The sequence below is a fragment of the Lactuca serriola genome, chromosome 5 (genome assembly GCF_051521515.1).
Source record: "Lactuca serriola cultivar US96UC23 chromosome 5, Lser_US96UC23_V15, whole genome shotgun sequence".
NCBI classification, from domain to species: Eukaryota; Viridiplantae; Streptophyta; class Magnoliopsida; order Asterales; family Asteraceae; genus Lactuca; species Lactuca serriola.
In genome coordinates, this window is record NC_136412.1 from 7,723,025 (window position 1) to 7,731,061 (window position 8,037).

At 34.4% G+C, this 8,037-nt stretch overlaps 1 pseudogene; it reads left to right on the forward strand.

Moving 5' to 3' along the window:
- The first annotated feature begins 2,646 nt into the window (after positions 1-2,646).
- Positions 2,647-3,824, forward strand: LOC145051919 (fatty acid desaturase 4, chloroplastic pseudogene; annotated as a pseudogene).
- The last annotated feature ends 4,213 nt before the right edge of the window (positions 3,825-8,037 follow it).

Below are 8,037 nucleotides of genomic sequence, written 5' to 3' on the forward strand. Positions count from 1 at the left end.
TAAGTGTTTTAGCCTTATTATATTTTTTGTACGCTTTATGTATCTTATAAATAGGATCATTTACTAGAGTTAGAGAACTTGAACAAAATTGTCTATTCTTTCTGTAAAACTCTTAAAAGCGTAATTGAGCTGAAGTGAAAATCTTATTTACATCGTGTGTTCGATACTAGTTCATTCTTAAACATTTACTCTGATTCATTTCATACTCGATTCTTAGATTCATCAGCGGGCACCTCATGCTCAGGATTTTCTGCTAACTATCCTTATTGATGGTCTTGACCAACATATGTCTCTTGTGGAGTACTGAACTATCCTTCGTTACCGCCTCATGATTCCCCTATCCCCAATTGACGAGATATGCCCAGTTTGTCGCAAGGCATGTTTGGATACCTTTGGGGAGCACGCGGTTCACTATAGAAAGCTACCTGGTTTCAAGTACAGACATGATGTGATTCAAGATGTTCTCTTTGATGCTTGTCGGCGTGTTGGTATTTCTGTGAAGAAAGAAGCGTCAGTGAACTTTTTGACGGACCCGCAGGATGGAAGGTCCACACTTAGACCGACTGACATTTTGGTCTTTAGATGGATAGGAGAGAAGCATGCGTGCATGGATCTTACTGGGGTCTTTCCTCTCGTTGGCTTGGGGAGCAGTGGTTTCACAGCAGAGCATGCCGCTTTGAAAGCCGCTGCGTGCAAAGTGGTAAATCACGAGAATGCATGTATAGAAAATCAACATGTGTTTGTACCTTTTGCATTCGATACATTTGGTTTTCTCGCACCAGAGACAGTGAAGTTCCTCAACAGAGTCCAACATGTCATGCATTCTAATGTCATATCTCCTAGATCCACAAATGTTGTTTTCAAAAGAATTGGTTTTGCCATCCAGAAAGACCAGCGGCGCAGTTTGTTGCCCGTTTGCCTTCAATGAATATGTATTGAACTATATTAGTGTTTAATGCTAAATGAGCTATATATATATATATATATATATATATATATATATATATATATATATATATATATATATATATATATATATATATATATATATATATATATATATATCTCGAAGGGTGAAGAACAAGTGATGAACATAATGAAATCGGTGATTTGGTGAAAAAAAGTCTTTGATAATCTCAATCAAACTCGAAAGATTTTGCTATCTATCGATGTGCAAGCGTGAATCTACATAACACTTTGCACAACATCTACAAACACTTTTACCCAGTAGTAATGTGAACATGAGTTTTTTATTTTATCTTTTTGTTTTTGTCTTCGTGTCTTTTCTATTTATATAGGTTAAAGATCGTAGATAATACATAAAAGAAATATAATTAAATAAAAAACGGTTTAAATACATCAAATAGAAAATTTGGTCAAAAGTTGGTCGCATGAAAATGTGTTTCACCGGTCAAAGAAATTACCCGAGTCCAAGGACATGTTCGACAAAACTAGCTGGTAGCGGGTAACATTTTTTTAAACGCTACGTGAAGTAGTATATGGATTTGGAGTATTTTGTTTAAATTAAACGCTAGAAACTTGTAGTGTCAAACAAAACTTTTAATTCAAAACGGAGCGTTTTGTAACGATAAAAGCCGGAAGCCTTTAAACGTTCTATGCTGAACACGCCCAAAAATCAACAACACCACAATGGCTAGCGTAGTGTTCCGATGGGGTAGGAGGTGTCAACTTGGATCCCGCTCACACCAGTTAGACTATAGGGTATGGTCAAAAACATCTTTCATTTTTTGACTCACGTCGGTTTTCTCTCACTCTCCTTTCACACACCAAATAACAGGATATTGTCACATTTCACTACCTTTCACAGGGTATGGTCAGGAAACACATTTCACTTTTTGAGTGTCACGTCGGCTTTCTCTCACTTTTCTTTCACTTATCAAAAGTCATAAAATTGTCACATTCACTACCTTTCATTATCTTTCATTATTTTATTTTATTTTTTAAAAAAACATTGTATATGAATATTATACTTATTTTGTAGGAAATTAAAAATTATGAATTTTAATATATTTTTTATAAATTTTTAATATATATATATATATATATATATATATATATATATATATATATATATATATATATATATATATATATATATATATATATATATCATTTAATAAATATTAAAAAACTGAATAATAAAAAAACTGACCAAACACACGATGAAAGAGTAAGGGATAGCCTGCCGTTACCTTTTTCCCACACCCCCTTTTTCTACAGCATGAATACGGTGTTCCGGAGCGCAAGAATCTTTCTCTCACTCATTTTTCTTTCCCTCACTTATTTTTAACTTCATGCCCGCCGGCCGTGCCCGTAGGTGACATCATATATACATTTTATAAGACTTGACTCAAGAATCTTTACCCATTATTTGTTAGCTACAAATTTCAATTTAACTATTTTAGATATAAAAAAATACTAATAAAATCAACTCATTTTTCAAACAAGTTGAGTGAAATCGACGTTGGTTAGAACAATCCTATACGAATTTCTTTGCGACCCTTTTTGTGTCGCCTATTTTCTTGTCCATAAAATATATATGTGATAAACCATGAACATGTGTTCTGTACCACACATCCTCAACACATTTACTCAACTCTTTAGCGACACTCATAAACCCACGTAGACCCAACATTAGCCACTCTTCCACTGCAATCTACATATACCCTTCCCATAACCCACCTAGCCACCCCCAACTCAAACCACGATATGTCCATCTTACCTCAGCACCACCACATCATCCACCATGCTGCTGCCGTAGGCCGCCAATACCACCACCATCGCAACCACCGTGTCTATTGCACTTCAACAACTCGAATAAAGACTAGGCCGAAACTCGAACCACTTGTCATCAACACAACACCACTCGTTACAGTTACTCCACCCAAAATCGATGACCCAAGCCTCAAATCAACTTGGGCTCACCGTGCATGGGTGGCCACCGGTTGCACAACAGTACTCATTTCTCTAGCCAATTCCATCATCGGATCAATCGACTCTCACATATGGCTTGAACCCATCTTGTCTGGATTCATTGGATACTTGTTCGCAGACCTTGGATCCGGTGTATACCATTGGGGCATTGATAATTATGGTGATGCCTCAACTCCAATGTTTGGTTCGCAAATTGACGCGTTTCAAGGCCACCATAAATGGCCCTGGACGATTACCAAACGTCAGTTTGCGAATAACTTACACGCGTTAGCGCGTGTTATTACGTATACAGTGCTACCGATTGATCTGATCGGTCATGATCAACCGGTGGTGATGGGATTTGTGGGGATGGCTAGTGGATGCATCATGTTTAGCCAGTTGTTCCATTCTTGGGCTCATGGAACTAAAAGCAAGCTGCCGCCAGTAGTGGTGGCGCTGCAAGATGCGGGAGTGTTGGTATCCCGATCACAACATGCCGCCCACCACCGGCCACCTTATAACAACAATTACTGCATTGTGAGTGGGGTTTGGAACAAGTTTTTGGATGAGCATAAGGTGTTTGAGGCGCTGGAAATGGTGGTGTTCTTCAAGCTTGGTCTCCGGCCACGGTCATGGAGTGAACCGAACTCCGATTGGACGGAGGAGGCAGAGACTTTTTCTACGACTTCTCTGCCATAAAACTTGTTATCCGTTTACCAAGATTCATAATAATTCAAAAATAGAAGTATATAACATTGCTAGTTGCATTGATTTTTTTATTACTAGGATCAATTGTTTAAAAATAAAGTTTGCACGACAGACAGTCAACATGTGTTCCGGTTAAAATGGGGTAATTTCAAAGGTGAATCAAATGAGTCTGGTTGATCGGATGATGCTTCTATGGTTACTCATTAGAATTTCGTTACTAGTTTATGATTTCATATGATTATTAAATTACACATCTATTTTTTTCTAAATGAACCAATCCAGGATACTGGAATAAGTTTATATACTTTAAGATGAATTATGGACCTGTTTAACCTTTTTTTAATGTATATGACACATGATCAGTTTAGATACGACCTGAAATTTATCAATTATAATGAATTTGTGAACTTTATGTTCAAATAAGTCACGATTCAAATGACTTGACTCGGGTTGGGTTTACCTGTTGGAGCTCAATCAACTTTGGGCATTTTGATTTGCATTAATTCTTTGGTATCGATATAACAACATATCAAATAATTTATTGATCGTTTTGGGTTTGGTTCGGGACCATTAAATTAAGTGGAGTTAAATGAGTCGGTTGTGGTCCTTGTGGATTCGTTAAGATTGACTATTAGATGTCATGAATCATGATTTAAAGGTAACTAGTATAGATACCTGTGCGTTGCACGGGTCAGATGGTGAATCTGATAATTTAAAGTTATATCAAAATACTATGACATGAAATACAGAATACAATATTTCATCTTTTCCTGTTCTAAAAGAATGAAAAAGTATACAGCTAAATTTGGTTAGGACAATGTAATATATTTGTCTTCTCCAGGTTATTCTTCTGTGTGTCCCATTTTGTGTGCCTTTGAATGTCATCATAGCTGAGCATCTTCGCCTTAGGTCACCAAGCCAACCCAAAAGAAAAAAGTAATTATATTTTATAAAGTTATCAAAGTAAATAGAGTTTCATAAGTTAAGATGATAAAATGTAACTCTTGTGTTTCTATTGTTTGGAAGCCTAATTTGGTCCATATGGATTTAGCATCGTCTGCAGCCGGAAGCACAATCTTGTTTGTATTCAAAGACGAAAGTAATCTCATAATGCAGCTAAACAATACATGGAAGTATCCCTGCCAATCAAATATAAATTAATTAATTGCCACGTCAGCAGTAATTATCTCAAAAAGAGAAGCAAAGCAGGAGATGTTTGTGCTCACATTGTCAAACTTTCCTAACACATGGAAAAATCTACCAATGAGCCAAACCTACGACATAAAAAAAGATAAAAAACAATTTACTTATTTTTGGATGGTTAAGCCAGCTTGTGTTTTAGCAAGTTAAATGAATACATTGCTTCAATATTTTTTTAACATAAGTTCGATTTCGTTAACCGATTAACTAATTTCTAATAAATTAAGTTATGAGGGAAACAACAAAATATGTTTATTTTATAAACAACTAACAAAAATAAATAACCTTCAACAATCTTTGGATGCTAAGAAAAAAATCCCTAAATTTAAAAATATAATCAAAATTAATATCTCCAAATATTCGTTTTCTCAGTTAACCATTTATCACTAAAATCATATACCATTAAACTAAACCTAAACAGAACAAAATAGACATTTTGATTCTTTAAGAAAATTACTATTCTCTTTTTTTCCTTAATTTATTTGCTGTAATGTAAAACATATTACTCATCATTATACTCATATTCCTCCCTATTCACATGCTCTTTTTAACAAAAGTTAAACAAAGATTCATCGCTTTAACGTGTACTTACGTTTGACTTGGTGATCTTGATAGCGGGTCAACCTGTGGACCATAATCTCATAAGAAAAGTCATTTCACCATTTTATCTTCTTTTTCATTCACTTATTGTTTCATAACAAAAAAATGCGGAGATTAAATATAATATAAGGAGACAATGATATGTATTTCTATTCCACCAACAACTTTATCAGGAGGCAAACATGGGAGTTTGACCCGAAACATGGAACCTCAGAAGACCGAGCCATGGACGTGTAGGTTGAATTGTCATTCTTTTCGTAGTTTGGACATGTCACAATTAATAACAAATAAAAAAAATCATAAGTAAGACATATATACCGACTTAAAAATGGTAACTTATTATAGTCAACTGCACCAATTTCAGCCTAATAAACAGGACTGATGGTCAAATCTAGAGCTTTAACCTTACATATCTGAAAAAATTACCAAACAATACATGAATATGTGAAAACTTTTGAAAAATGTAAATAACAATGCAAACAGTTGATGAAAACGTAAAACCACTGATTATTAGTTATTATGTGTAAAAGATTTATAAGATATCCAATTAGCATAAGAATATACTAAACAAAACTATTAAATCATAGTGAAAATAAGAAAAGATTTCACAAAAAAAAATAGAATAGAAATTGGGCTGAAACAAAAACAAATTCAGCAGTAAGGACGTAAGAATGATGAGTTCAACAAATTGAAGTAAACAAAAGGCTTATTGGAAGTTAGATATGATTGAAAAATTCTTTAATTTAGAGAAGCATGGTGAAGGAGGCATGTTAACTACTCTGGACCAAATTCCATGGGGAACTAACCTGATTATCAAATATTTAGCCTCATTTGTCACATAGATCAACATGAACATCATGATCATAAAAATAGCAAAAAAGTACTCATTAAACAGATAGTGAGCCCAAAATTAAGCTTACCTTAATAATAGTTTGAAAAAAAAAACATTAATGAAGCATTTTATCGAGCATTTGGCGTGCATCATGAAAGTTTATTTCAAATCTGAAAATCAAGACAAAAAAAGGGCTGCTGGCCTGATTGTTTGCCTTGTTGGTTTTTTTCACTTCTTCGCAGAACCTAGGTGTCATTTACCCATGTGCACCAAATGTCCCCAGCAAGACAACTGCAAAAGATTTGCAAACAGGATTAACATAAATAAAGGCACCGAATTAAGGGAAAAACATAATTAGGGTGACTATATAAACTGACATGTGTGCTTAAATAATGGAAGTCTGTAAATTCGATAAACAGCAAAACAACCCGACAATCAAATTTGGTGAAGAAACAAAAGCAGAATCAATTGACAGAAAAAAAAACCCAACAAAAGCAGTTACTTTTTATACCAATATGATAATATATGACTTCTCTTTGAGAGTCTTCAAATAACCTCATCCTTCGGGTTCAGAAAAACAACAACAACAGAAAAGGATAAACATGTAAATTATGCAAAGCTTCAGCTAGCTAGTTAATAGTAAGCTCTAGGAACTTGGCATCACTTCCAATGGGAAGAAATAAATCCAAATGAAATGAAAAATAAAATCGAAACCATATGTAAATTAACCGTACCTTTCTTCAAGTCCAAAATTAAACCCTAAGTCGATCTCTTCTGATATAGAGAGGCAAACAATGATGTATGCATAAAATTGGGAAGAGTAAGCGGTGAGAGGTAGATTCGAAATCGACCTCGACGAGTCGAGGGTTAGAGAGAGACATAAGGAGATGATTAAAAGCAGCGGTGATACTCAGCGGAAGAAATCAATGAGTGGAAGAAAAGGATTGGCGGAGGGAACGGTGGGAGAGCAGAACAAACGCGTGTGAAGATGGAAACGGTAAAAAAAAATAACAGGATGTACTGAAGATGGAAACGGTAAAAAATAAATAACTGAATGTACCGTTCATAAGAACATTGAGATTTAATTATATACTTAATAATAACTAAAGATTAAAAAAGCTACTTTTGGACCGGTAAGAGTTATTACATGTTATTCAATTAATTGGAAGAAAATAACTACCTTTTATTTAGTCAGACCCGACCCAATAGGCGGGCAACCTGAGCGACAACCCAGGGCTCCGTGTTTACTAGGGGCCCAATTTTACGTCTGTTAGTAATCTATATATTTTATAATGTACAAAAGATATATACAAATTGATTGTTGTGTAATTGGTTAAGACGTTTTACATAGTGGAGAATAGCCTAGGTTCGATTCTCATTATTATTTATTTTTGTTTCCTAATTTTTTTCTCCGCTTTTTACAATTTTTGGTAATAAATTCATGGCAAAATGACTTAAGAGACCATCTAAGTTTCAAATTCGTTCGAAAATAACCATTTAAGTATCATATGTTCAAAAAACATCATCAAACTAAGACATATGTTCAAAAAACACCAACAAAGTACATGTTCTGTTCAAAAAACACCATCTTTATGGTTTGGGATAACTTACATAATTAGTTCCTAACTTTTTTTTCTTAACTCGGATGGTCCCTTTAGTTTAAATTTGTTTCGACTTCGGACCCTGATCGAGTTAAAAGACTAATATACCTTTATTACTTTCATTTAACATTATTTTTATTATTTATGAATTATTTATACAAT